This window comes from Acanthisitta chloris, unplaced genomic scaffold, assembly GCF_000695815.1.
Source record: "Acanthisitta chloris isolate BGI_N310 unplaced genomic scaffold, ASM69581v1 scaffold6126, whole genome shotgun sequence".
NCBI lineage: Eukaryota > Metazoa > Chordata > Aves > Passeriformes > Acanthisittidae > Acanthisitta > Acanthisitta chloris.
Window position 1 is genome coordinate 63212 of NW_008676377.1, and position 13941 is coordinate 77152.

Sequence of the window (13941 nt, forward strand, 5' to 3'; positions counted from 1 at the left end):
CATCCAACTGGAGTTGCACTACTGAGAGTGTATTCGAGTCATTTATTTAAACCATTATGAAAATTTTGCTTGTGCTGCTCAGTCAATTTACACGTGAGGATAAACTGTGCTTCATGGAGACACAAAAACATCTGATAAAAAGACATAACAGGAGAAACAGCAAAAAGCTGAACAGTTTTGAGCATCTGCTCACACATTTCTAACCATTTAGCGTTTCTGAAGCACTCACAGCAAACAGGATAACAGCCATGTGCAAGGGAAGGGAAGGAAGGAAGTGGTCTTAGTGGAAGTTTCGTTTTGTTTTAAAGAGGAAATTGGTGTACACTTGCTCGACTTGTCAAACAAATCTATGATAAGCCTTACAGTGTGAGTTACTCTCTTCCAAGTGAGGGTGTACCCTGAAGAGAACAGCTTGGTTCACCTACTGATCTAAAGCAGAACATGTCAAGGGAGCTCAGCAGACTTGTCCTGCTTCACCAGGGCCAGGGAACTCAGCCTGCCCCTTCCATTTCACCCAGGAAGGTCAACATCTTCACCCTCAGGACAATCACATTTTAGGAGCTCAAATCTAAGTTTGGGCATCCTCAGCAGAATCACTTCCCAAACAGGATCCTTGCCTGAATTTTAGTGGACAGCTGTAATTTTTCACAGACTAACAAGGAGAGGATTTCCAGAAAGCAAACTAATTAAAACCTAAACATATCTAATGCTTCCATTTCCATGAGTGATTACTCAAAGCTGATTAGAAACAGTTTCATAGCTGGACAATGCTGCTGTTCCATATCTTCCTACCCCCCACACTCCTTCCCCCAAACCCCAAGATCTATTCCCTCAGTCCAGGTGCCTCCAAGGCTGGGGCAGGGGCAGCCAGGGTGGGCCTGGTGCAGGAGAGAGCTCTGGCACAGCCCAAACCCATTATCTCACAGGCCAGACATGCTCCTGTGTCCTGCACACATAGCCAGACAGTGACCACAGCTTCAAAGCAAGCATGGGCTGGATCTGGAGGCTTGTTGGGATATCAGTCTGGTTCCCATTACACAGCGATTTCATAAAACAGAGTCATTTATTTACTTTGGTTTGTTCACCATTTGCTTTTAGATCTAACAACTTAACCAAGAAGTATCTGGTGCTGAATTCTGCCCATGACTTTTGTCCAACCCAATCATAAAAGTGCTAAAATATTTTTGAAATTTAATAAAGAGTTCAAATAAAGTCCCACTGAAAGAACAACTCCTGTGAGGTGCTTTGGCTTGGCTTTAGGCTAGTGTTTTGTTAACTAGGGGAGTTTAACTTAGGCTGTCACATTAGCCACTTGGCTTCCTTCCTCTTGAAAGAACAGATTCAATTCATAATTTCAGAGGAACACTCCTCACTGCATGCTGGATATTAAAAAAAAAAAAAAAAAAAAGAAAAAGAAAAAGGAAATCAACAGATGTAATTATATAACAGAAGAAAAGAGAGTGCAGATGTAGCCCAACTGAAGAGAATCCCTGGTGGATCTGGGTCAGCTCTTCTTTGCACATGCTGTGTGTGATTAACATGGGAACTCAGCTCTGACAAGGCCTTCACAGCCACTGGGTTTCCAGCCATGTCTAGCAAGCAATGACAAACATTCACAAATCAAGCCCATAAATGGTCTGATAAGGTGGGGTTGGGTTTTGGCTAACAAATTGTATTATATATAAAGAAATACAACTTAAAAAAACCAAAAAAACCCAAGCAGTCTTTGGAGATTTAGTCATAGCAGATCCTGCCAAGTAATAAAACCCACACAGAAAACTCTTAGTTCCTCCTGATGCTCTGTAACATAGCATGCTAGAATTTTAAGGAGGATTCTGCCCTCTCCCCTCCTCCCACAAAGTGTCTTCATAACTGCCTAGAGACACCACGAAAAATGGTTGTATATTTGCCACCATCCATGGTTACCTTCCAGAACACATTCATCTGTGTCTCAGAGCTATTTGTTCTTTCATTTATTAGGGAAGCTTCCTGCTGGTGTAGAGCTTACTCTTGGCAGTCTGTCCTCTTTTTGAAACTTCTGGGGTCAAAACCAGCACAAAACCCTTGCAAAGGGAATTCTTCCTGCGTTTCCTATCTTCATCAGGAGAACAGACTGTACCACTCCCATCTCTGTGCTTGCAAAGTCACAAAACAAACCCTGTACCAGATAAACCCTGAATGGCATCCTATTTTCACCCTGTTACCCCAGTCTCCTGGCTCATCAGGGCCTGCTTGTGAAATTAATTTATTGCAATTTAACACAGATTGTGACAACTGAGACCACACAAGGAAGTCTCACTCAATCAGTCCTGAAACGTAACAAAACAGGGTTGGACAAATGCCAATGCCTCCTTGAAATCTACATTACTTGTAATAATATAAACAAACACAGCATTTGGTAAGTCTCCTAAGCTTCATCCTAGCCAAAGGTTGGTCTGACTGTAAGACATGCAACTTTCTATTAGTATGTTTAGGAGTGGCAATGCCTTGAAAATCTCCAGGAAACATTCCTACACCAGCTAACAGCACTTAGTGCTGAGCTAAATGGCAGCACAAGTAATGTCTCCAATGACCTCTGTGCCAGGTGCAGGTTTTCGAGATGATCCCCCAGATCATCTCAATGTAACATACAAATATATGACACAAAATAGGAGAGGAAGAAAGGGAGAGGGGGATGCAAAGCAGGGGCCTCTTGCAACCCCTCCTATTCCTCACTACTAAACTGGCAGCTGGTGAATCCAGGCACCAGTATCCCATTCTGGAAAAACCATACACAGTTTCACAGCTGAGAATTTGCAGAATGCATCCACTGGTTTTCACACATTAAGCTTGCAGAAACAACAGGGGGTTTGGAAGGAAAGAGGGAAAGGGCAAGAATACTAGCACTGTATCTCACAAAAAACCCCAACAAACTCAACACTGAGATAACACTCCAGAATGACCTAGTAATGCACATGTACTATGAAAGAACAGTGGAAAACATCTGCCCAAGTTATTTAAGTGCCTTTAGCTTATATGTAATGTTCACCAAAACCACCCTTGGAAATCAAAACCGACAGGAATGGACCATGCTGCTAGAAATGCCAAGGGGTGGCTTTCCCCATGTGCCCCCAAGCCTTCCCATGGCAAACCCTCTTCCATCACTTGCTCTGGGCATCATGTGCTCATTTCCTTAGCCACCAGGCCCAGCACTCCACACTATCCTTTGTGCAGCCCCCAAAGCAACAGGGATGCACCATGGACTAATGTGATTGATTCCACAGGGTTACTCTGTACATGGACAAGTATTTATTAGTGATGGAGCTAAATGTGATGCAACACGAGACAGGCACGAAATGTAATGAAACAACACAATTTCTGGATCAGCAGTGACTGTTCCCCTGGAAAGGCTCCAAAGAGAAACAGCTGCATAAGCAGCTAAGGCAGACAGCTACCAGAAGCTGCAGCAGGAAGCTTTCTCCATCACAATGCTTTCCACTTCATCCCCTTTACTAGACATGAAAATGCTTCTGGCAAAAATAGGACTGCTCAGTAGGACATTCCTGACTTCCTGACTTGCAGTTCATCTCACAGTTGCAGCCTCAGATTTTGTCACATAAATTCATTGACAGCCACTGGATACAACAGTGCAGCCAAATGTACCCTGAAAACACTGAACAACCAGTTGGGCTTTAATGTTTGAAACACTATAATGAAAGACACTGAAAAATTAAAACCTATTGCCACTTTGGACATTGAAAACGTCAAAGGCTGAAGCTTTTTTTTTTTTAATATGAAAAAGAAATAAAGGTTAAGCTCACAATAGACATGGAGCAAGTCCAGAGGAGGCCACAAAGTTGCTAAGAGGAATGAGCATCTCCCTGTGAGGACAGGCTGAGGGAGTTGGGGCTGTTCAGCCTGGAGAAGAGAAGGTTGTGTGGAGACCTCAGAGCAACTTTTCAATATCTGAAGGGCCTACAAGGAGCCAGAGAGGGACTCTGTGCTAGGAACTGCAGGGACAGGACAAGGGGCAGTGGGTTCAAACTGAAGGAGGGGAAGTTTAGGTTAGATATTAGAAAATTTTTTTTTACTCTAAGAGTGGTGAGACATTGGCACAAGTTGCCCAGGGACGTGGTGGATACAGTTGGGTGTATTTTAATGAGAGGCACTAACTCTCCTAAGGGTTATTTGGACACTGCTTCAAAGCATGACAGAGTTCCAAAATCTACCCTAAAACATTATTAGGACTAGCTGACTGTTGCTGAAAGGATATTTTTGGAGAGTGAACACCACAAACACCAGTGCTGGGGGCACTGAGAGGCAGCTGGGAACAGAGGCTCACACCCAGCCCTGCCTTGGTGCATGAGCCACATCATGATGAGTCCACTCCCCTTCCAATCCCACCAGGATTTCACCCTTTGTACCCCAGCTGAGCCCCTCAGAAACAGGCAGTTTTGCCATCTCCTGCCAAAAGCACCTGTAGCAGTGATCAGCAAGAAGGGAGACATAGCTATTTATTTCTGTTCCAAGACTGTAACGTGGATTTGAGGCTAACACAGGCTGACTTGGGCCAGAGCTCATTCCCCAGCTCTGTGCAGCTGCTGCACTCACAGCTGGACACAGCACAGTGCAGGGATCAGAGGATCTATTTTATTGCCCTCCTGTTTTACTGAGTCAAAATGCCAGAAGTGAAACATTAGTACATTTATTGCATTCACTTGGCTCATCTTTACTGGGATTTTTTTCCTCTTTTTTGGAAGATAAGCTTCTGCATGGAAAAAAAACACGTGCCTTCATTTTTCCCGGGTGTATTTGGACACACTTGTCCATCCATCCTTTCTGTCACATGGATACATGTACTAAGATTAGATTTACATATAAAAAACTTTCCACAGTTTGAAGTTAAAACAATGGTATGAAAGCTATCCAAACTTACATTCTGCCATGCCACACATGAAAGAAGAGCTGTGTGCACAGGGTGCTGGAAGTCCCTCCAGTGCTGCATCAGACCTGGCAGGACTTGGCAGCTTTTCTGAAGAGCTCTCAGGTGGCACTGGTTGTATTTAAATACACTGACTTGATCTCAGACATTTTACAACGATTTTAAAACAAATTGTTAAAAAATGATGATAAAAATAATACAGGGAAGTATCCCTAGAAACTTTCCATCCCCCTGCACCAGTTAGTTATCTGAAAAGAGCTACACATCATCCAACCAGAAATGTTAAACTAATTTCAGTGAGCACATTATCCACCTGAAACCAGGCAAGTCCTTTAAATCCCCAAATCCCCACAAATAAAGCACAAAATAAGCACTCTAACATCCTTTGGAATTAAGAGTATGTTTGCTGTTTTCTTACCTGTCTTTCATTGTAATCAAAACACGGGGAAGAAAAACAAACCAGCCCACACCCAAATCCCAGAGAGATTGCTTTCTTTTCTTTTTCTTTGGCCAGTTGCTTGAACAATCAAAATGAAAACAAGATAAACCTTGCAGAAAGAATGTCTCCTGACTGTTTCAGCCATGAACATGGTCGGCACAATACCTGGCCTGGTTTTCGTAGGCTTATGCCTGTCAGACAGAGATAATGCTTCAAGGCTATACTTACAAACTTAGCAAAAAAAAAGCCCAAAACAAAACCACGAAACAAAAGAATTAATCCAGCAACAGGGAACGGATGAACAGAGACAAAGCAATAAAGGCATCAAGAGCCTCACCTCTGAACACGGCAGAAACTGAGCAGGGACCAAGCCTAGAGTCTGGGGAACCTTGTGAGAGAAAACAGTTAATCTTCTCCATGGTTTCAAGGGTCCTGGGCTGACCAGCCAGCAAAGGGCTCCAGACCCAGAGGAAAGGATTTCTCATGCTCTGCAGCATCCAAAGCATGCAGTCAAGTTGGTCAACAACCATGGCTTAGCTACAGGAAAAAGTTGGTAAGATGCTTTAAAGAAAAACAGCTCTGTGGCTGCAGCCTGGTCTGTCTACAGGGACGAAATACTACACTGAACCTAGAACTTTTAACTAAACAACAACAATCACAATGAGCTAATTAATGAGCTAAGCTTCCGCTTGGAAATTGGCTTTGCCAAGTAAGTGGTGAGTCAAGTTCTTTGGAGGATATTTCAGAGAATAATTTAAAAGATGTTCCCCATTTCAGACTTGGCTTTTCGAAGACAGTACTGGATCAATCAGCTCATACAGAACTAGCCATCAGGTCTGAGTCAGAACCCAGATTGTTTCTGTATTTATTTTTAAAAGAGCTTACTCATTTAATCCCATCATTTCTAACTTTCCTAAGCAGGATGACTGTACTGTAGTGGACAGCAGCTATAGGTGAGCTCAAAATGCAATACTGAACAAGGCAGCAGCACTTCTGGGGACCTGGGATCTATTTTCTTCCAGCTCATCATGCAGTCCTCAACGTCACTGCATTTCCAGCACTAGTACTCACAGCCACTTGACTCCTAGAGCTAAACATAGCTCCAAAGAGTGAGAACCTGATTTTTTTCTATTTGTACAAACCAGTTTACTATGGGTAGACAATGCTTTTGTTCTTTACAGTTTTACTTACAATTTGATAATACTAATGTGCAGGTTTGGGCTGAAGCAGAGTTAACTTTCTTCACAGTGGCTTCTATGGGGCTGTGTTTAGGAATTACCAACCTCTTAGCAACATGGTATTCAATAGTGTCAGCAATTCAAGGACTAGATTGTTCAAACAACCAGAATTAGAATATGTATCTTTAGCATAACATTTTTAGGAAGGTTTCTGGCAGCAGGAAAAGTGAACAGCCCTCCCAGCACCCACAAACTAGGCAGCACATCACACAGTGAAATTAGGTTTTGGCACCTCTAGTTCTTATTTCTGAAACCTTTGTGGCTGAAAACAAAGAAAGTACATAACAACCCTTATTACTGAAGGGAAAACAAAAGTAAATATAAAATGATGAGAACATATAAAAAGGAGCAGCTTCAAAGAAGGGCAGAAAGCTGAAGATGTAAAATTTGGCAGCACATTGCACATCAGGAGGTGTAATAGCCTCTTTACCACCAACATCTGACACAATAGAAGGGAGATAAACACACACAGAAGATCAGTGCTTATTTACACATATTAACTGAGTCTGTTTTCACATTCCAGCCAGGGTAAAATTCAGATGGAGGCACCTGCCTCAACCACACTGGCTGTGCTTGTTCTGCCACTGTCAGACAGGCAGAGCACTTCCTACCCCAGGAGCCTACAGCCAGGCAGGAGATGGGAAACTGGCCCAGCAGTGACCAGAGCCAGTGGCAGCCTCACTGGGCAGGAATGGCCTCCTGTGTGCCATCACTTCCTACCTTGCTAAAAACAGCCAAGAGAAAAAGGAGGGGGGAAAAGCCAACCTGAGAGAAATGCCTTTGCCTTCCAGTGAGCACTTGCTGATCAGCATAACTTGTTATTACTGCTCTGGGTGTGTAGTCCCTGGCAGGAAGCTCACTGCCATCGCTTGCAATGTTGTCTAACACAAGTTGCAGCTCACCCTGGGGCAGTTGTTTTATCTGAATTGTAAATCCAGGAGGATGGCAGAACACAGGCAGGGCCAGGAGGAGGAAGCATTTGCTGCTGCACAGGTCCTGTCAGAGCTGCTCTTGAAACTCTTCCAAAGGGTCAGTAGAGAGAAGACACACAAGGCTGATTCAGAGCATGGCAGAAGCAAATGGTTCCTTCTCAGCCAGTATCTTAGTCAGATGAGCAAACCCAGAGTGATGCAAGACAAGTCAGGCAGTATCTCTGGATTGGTTTGTTAAGTACTAACAGCACACCCTTGGAAAACACAGGCTGCTCTCCAGGGCTGAAACAGGAACAGCAAATGGCCAGGGCAAAGCACAAACTTTGGAATATCAATCAGAATTTGATCTAGCAGCATCATCCAGTGTATTAGAGAGAGAAGGTGAAAGGCACAGCAGTTATGGTTGTCCACCTTTCTGCCACCACTCAGGACCCAGAACAAAATCTAGACCCATTTGGGTACCTGCCAGACTCTCAATTTTGGAAGATCTGAAGCCAGAAGTGACCAACTGCCAGGACAACAGCCCTCCTTGGCAAGGCTTTTCACCACAGAAATACTGAAGCTTTCCCCCCTGCCAGGTTTGTTTCAAAATACAGTTTAAACTCACCCAGACATGCCCGACCTGAGAAAAGACTGAACAGCTAGAAAATTGTAATAATGTCACATTAAGGTATCAGCTCACAGTTTGTTTCAATAAGCACTTTTCAACAGATATACAGGTTAAGGTAGAAATATCCCAGAGACCTGAAATGGCAAAGAGTTTGCAGAACCTGTCTCTTTGCAGGCATGAAGAAATTCTGTGTGTAAGAGCAGACCTGTTAGGGAATGTGGGAACTTTGAAAACTGACACAAAATAATCCACTTTAAACAGAGTAGCAGAGAAAGTACAGCAAATGAACACAATTTCAAGGGCATTGAAAGGCAAGTCCTACTTTTTCTTCCCAGTTACACTTCTTTTTTCACCACGAACTTCGTCACTGCTAAAGCTTTTTAGAGAGAAAATGCAAATAGAAATTCTGTTGTTTGCTTAAGAAAAATCATCATCCACTAAAACACTTTACATTGTCTGTTCTTACATAGCATCTCTTGGAACTGTGGTATTTTACAGTCTATCCAAAGCAGATTAAAAGCTATCTTCACTGAGACCTAAACAGAAAATAGTGTAGACTTAGATTTTTCAGCAGAAAGAGGAAAGAGCAACCAGATCCCCAAAACCCCCAATCCCAGGGCAGACATGGGAACCTCGGGAAGGACCTTAGGAGACAGGAAATTGCCTTATTGTCTGAAATCTGGGGTTTAGCAGCCAAGGGTTTAATCACTTCTTGGTAGCAAAAGTTATGTGTTTCCTCACTTATCAGTACACAAACATTAGCAGAGCAAAGCTGGAAACGTAGCTAACAACAAAGCCCTAACAACCACATGTGGCACCCCCAAGGCTCTCAGGAGGCACAAAGAGACCTGAGCTGAGCAAAGCAGAGCTCTGTGCTGGGTCTGCCCCAGTGGGGTGGACAGACACACAGCTCTGCTGCTCCACACAGCCACACACCCTGGCACAACCCTCTGCTTCACTCAGACTTCATTAAGCCACTTGTGGTGACAATAGTGGTGTTTTGTGTGAAAGTAACTGGCTGTCACTCCCTGTGGGAATCTTTATAGGATATCTAGGAAATCAGGTCAGGGTGGAACAGTTCCCTTCTCTTGATTACTTGCAAAACCATTAAGGAAGGGAGAGGGAAATCAGCACAGTGCTGTTAAAGTACAGATGTAAAGCTACTGTCGTCTTGCAAGCCAAAAACATTTTAATTCCCAAATGCCTTAGAAGTCTGATTTAGGCTGCCTGATTATACTACTTTGGCCAGGCCTCATTGCTTTTTCATGACTGATAAAGCTGAAAAAAATGTGTGTTTGTGGAAATGTCTCCAGGACAATAAAAATAGAGTGATTTCATTACCAAACCACATGCCAAACATTTGCTTTTGCTGATGTAATTTGGCCCAATCTCAGCTGCAAACACATCTCAAAGAGTCAAATACTTTGTCTGGTTTTCAGAGAACTGTCTGCTGTGGGTCCTGTCATCACCCAAGCTTCTCCCCATCCCCTCTCCAGAAACCCTTAGAGAAATGAGTGCACAGACTGTTCAACAACTGTGGCTTCACTGCGTGTTCATAGGTGATTTGCTGCTTCTCCCCTCGTGTCAAACAAATCTTCCTTACCTCTCATTAGTCCCATATTTTCTACTGCTTTGAAAGAGAAGTTGCTTATTCAAATTCTTTAAAATAAATTTACAATGCAAATCCAGTGCAAGGTTTGAGGTGCTCTGTCCTAAAAGAAGCACAGAGACCAAAATAAAGAGCTTGTCTTTGAGCATTCCAAACACACCTGGGTGCCACTTAAGAACTCAGTGGAATAGTGGCCCTTAATATTCCCAGAACCTTGACAGAACAGACAGTAGAATCCAACAGCTGTCTATTCTCTTCTATCACTGTATGTTTGAATTAAAAAAAACAAACAAGCAAACAACACACACATACAAGTTCTCTTCTATCACTGTATGTTTGGATTTAAAAAACCAAACAAGCAAACAACACACACATACAAAAAGCAGCTGAATGTCTCTGCAAGGACCAACAAATGTCAGCACTTTGGGGAGAAATGTAGCCACCATGCCTGCAGGTTTCTACCTGCTGGATGATTTGCTTAATTAAGAGACAAGTATTTGTTTAGCACTGCAGAGGAAGGTGGGAAGACACTGAGAACCAAACCTGCCTCATTTACCATGAGAAGCAAGACTGGAGAATAGGATGTTTGTAAACAACTGGGGACTGGTAGGAAGCCAATTCCTACCTAACAAGGAGGAGAGAGACCTGGTAGCCACTCCTGGTCCTGCTGACCACACTTGGGCTCCAGAACGTGGCAGCACCCAGAGCAGTCCAGGAGCACCTTTCTCTTTCCCAGCTCTGGGGGAAGGAGAGTGCCAGGCAAAGTAGGTTTTCTTAACTCCCTAGGCATTCATTTGACAGTCTCTGGAAGTGAGAGCATGGAGAGGAGCGGAAGGGGCTTGGCAGATAAAGACACCCCTGTTTTATCATTTGTGGGCACACCAGTGTGGCTGGTGTGGTGAGACGAGGCTGAGAGCCAGGGCTGAGTCACTCCCAAAGCCTCCAGCCCCATTTCTGACCCAGAGATCCTCTGCTGACTCACAGCCTGGGCCCAGCACCCCTCAAACCACTCTCCCTGCACTGCTGCCTCAGCTGAAGCATCAGCCCACCAGGGCAGACTTGAGCTCCTCTCAGCATCAGGGAAACCAGTGCTGCCCAGTCTGGGTAAGACTGGCAGCACAAGACTACCAAAAACAGCCACTCTGCTTTATGACAGAGTTCAAGATCGTTTAATTTGTTTTTCAGGAATTGATATGATTCTGCGTACACATACACCTACAAATGCACATATGTATGTGTTTATATACACAGCATTGAAAGTTTCTCTTCATTTCCTTGCTTTATGCTAATATTGTTCAGTTCATCCTCAAAACTGCAGCTCATACTCCTTTGCCCAAGACCTGTGCCCAAGGTGGGGGTACAGTACAGACCATGCTCAGAAAACCAAAGCTGTGTGCAGGAATTTGTCACTGTCCTGTGTGTCCTCCCCCCTCAACACACAACATCACCATGCAAAGCTCCTACATCCAGAGCCTGCCCAAGCAGCTGGAAAGTACTCAGTAGCACTTTGAACAAAGTTTCCTTAGTTCTCAAGTGTAAGCACTTGTTTTGAAAAAACAACATACCTGTCTGAGGGAGAAGACAACCCCACATTTACATGCTTTAGAGCATCAACACCTCCCTTCAGAGGGAGTCTGGGATGTTCTGTGTGCAGCAATCTCTGCTCTCCTTAAGCATGGGAGAGCCAGAATTTCAGGTGCACAGATGAGCCAGGTCCTACCCTCTGATACATATACATGGCTATCTCCACCATCACTGGGAGCCTCCTTTACATGCATGCACATATTCATATCTCTCACACAGGTAAACTGCCAGTAAATCAAGTGCCAGCAATGAATATGCTCCACACAGAGGCAACACTCACATATGCCTCAAAAAAGCTAATGAATATACTAACAGAAGCTGGAGGAGTTCTTGTTCACTATTGCATTATGTTTTGCATCTTCAGAAATTTAGAGCCATTCAAACTGTTACATGGGGAACCACATACATTAAACCTTTAATGCTTTTCTGATTGTCCAGCTATGCTTCATCCCCTGAAGAAACAAATAATCACTACGGGTTCTGAGCATGCTACTCTGCATTAACTGATAAAAGATGAAAACCAGCATAGAATATTTGTGCTCTTTTCCTAGACATATCTGTAAAAACCACAGTGTGATATCTACAGTTTCACCTACTTGGGACAGATTTCTGTTTCTCTCTAACACTGGTGAACTGTGCAATTACCAGCTCCAGAAACAGCAATTTCTCCAACTTACAACTTGAAGATTGTTAAATCTGTACAAAACAAACTTCTACAGTTCCAGAAAAAGTTCATTTCTGCCTGCTGTCTGCATGTCTGTCTACAGCACTCTGGTTTTGCTTTGGGGTAGTTTCTTTGCTTCTTCTAGAGAGAGCTCAAGGGAAAATAATGCTCCCAGTAAGAAAATGCTGAAATAGCAGTGGGTTAGAACTTCTTGAAAATAGCTCAACCAGTTTTATTCAACCAGCTCAAAATCATGCCATTGTAGAAACTCTGAGAGCCATATTTGGCAACGTGCTTCAAGAGCAGTTAAGACACAGGATTATTGTTATGTAGTTGGAGTGGAACATTCTGTATGTATAAAACTTGTGTATACTCTAATGAGTAACTTAAGTATGGCTGAAGGGTTTAGAAGCACAAAAATCAACAAGTACAGCATTCAGTTCTTAAATACCATGCAAAAATAATGCACAGTTTTGGGGTGAGGCAGCACATTTTTCTTTTGTTTAAGAAAAAAACCTCCAAAACTAAAAAGACTCCTATTAGTAATTTAGAACCCAATTGCATTTTATCTCCTTTATCTCCTCCAAAGCCTGGGAAGACTGCAAAGCTGTACCTGAGAAGAACCATGAACTGCCAACTCAGCTGCAGAGTTCAAGGCCACAACCTCATCTAAAGCCTCCAAGTCATGTCTTTTTTTAAATGATGCCTACTAGCAACCTTGGCTCTGTTTACAGAACTGCAGTTGCAAAAGTCCACTTAGCTTATTGCTCATTTTATGATCCTGTTTTAGCAAACAAAATTCTTACACTGGGCTGATCTACTTCAACCAGTCCCCAGGCAACTTTGAGAGGTGAGTGCTGGGTAGTGCTGCCAACTCCTGTCTGTGTGCTCCACTACTCAAAATGTTGGCTGGGGTAGCCTGCAGGAAAGACAAGCTTGCAGTCCCCAGCTGCACAGGAGGGAAGGGGTGGTGTGTACGCTGCAGTCTGATCACTTCACCAGTATCTGGTTGTGCTGGCAGCACTGCTGAGAATCCCTGATGTGTGAGTGGGGCTGGCAGAGGCAGGGTGGGCAGGCCCAGGGAGCCCACACTGTGCCTCCTCACACTGAGGGTGCAGAGCAGGCTGTGACTCAGGGTGGGGAATGCTGGGGAGATATCCCCGCCGAGCCCACGGGCTGTGCGTTCTGCCCATTCCCAGCAGCCTGAGATTCATGTTTCTCCCGCTAAATCCGCGATGACACGGTGAAGAGCAGGTCTGGGCATGGTCCAGGGCATGATGAACATCTACAGGTATTTCACAGGATGTCTGTGCCCACACTGTTCACACACAGACTGCCTGTACTCATTTGCAAGTCGATCGTATGTACATCATAGATACGTCCATGAATTTCTGCAAATACTTACACCATGCCACTAAAAATAAATCTTTAATCTCGAGGAGCAGCAATACCACACTTTCAGCACTGTGGAAGGTGTTGATTAGCCTCCCTCTTGGCAACTCTGTAAAGCATTATACAGGCTACATATTTTATGTACCAATAGATTTCCATATTAATTAACCACTTTGCTTAAGAAGTTTTCAGAGCAAAGCCTTGGCTTTGTAACACTCAAGAGAAGGCTTCATTTTTATAATTCACATAGGTTTTAAACTGCTTTTTTGTGTTGCAAATACTGCCTCAAACTGACCATGGAAACCTGGACCAGGGGCTGTATGTGTATGGTCATGTGGAATATTTCCTATCATTTGTTAATCATCAGACACTTTCTCATTCCTTCCCTTTCCTGTCTCTACAAAGATGCTCCATGACATATGTTCAAGGACTTCCCTGAAGAACAAAAGGGAGGAAGGAAGCACAGGTCAAAAAGAGAAATGAAGGGGAAAAGGAAAGGAGAAAAACAGAGGCTGTCAGGAGCACAGTGCAAATAGCTGCAATGACACTCTT

At 43.7% G+C, this 13941-nt stretch overlaps 1 protein-coding gene across 1 annotated transcript in view; it reads right to left on the reverse strand.

Annotated features, from left to right (window-relative positions):
* MICAL2 (microtubule associated monooxygenase, calponin and LIM domain containing 2) overlaps positions 1-13941 on the reverse strand; it is a 73025-nt gene that overhangs the window by 58711 nt on the left and 373 nt on the right. The window lies entirely within an intron of this gene.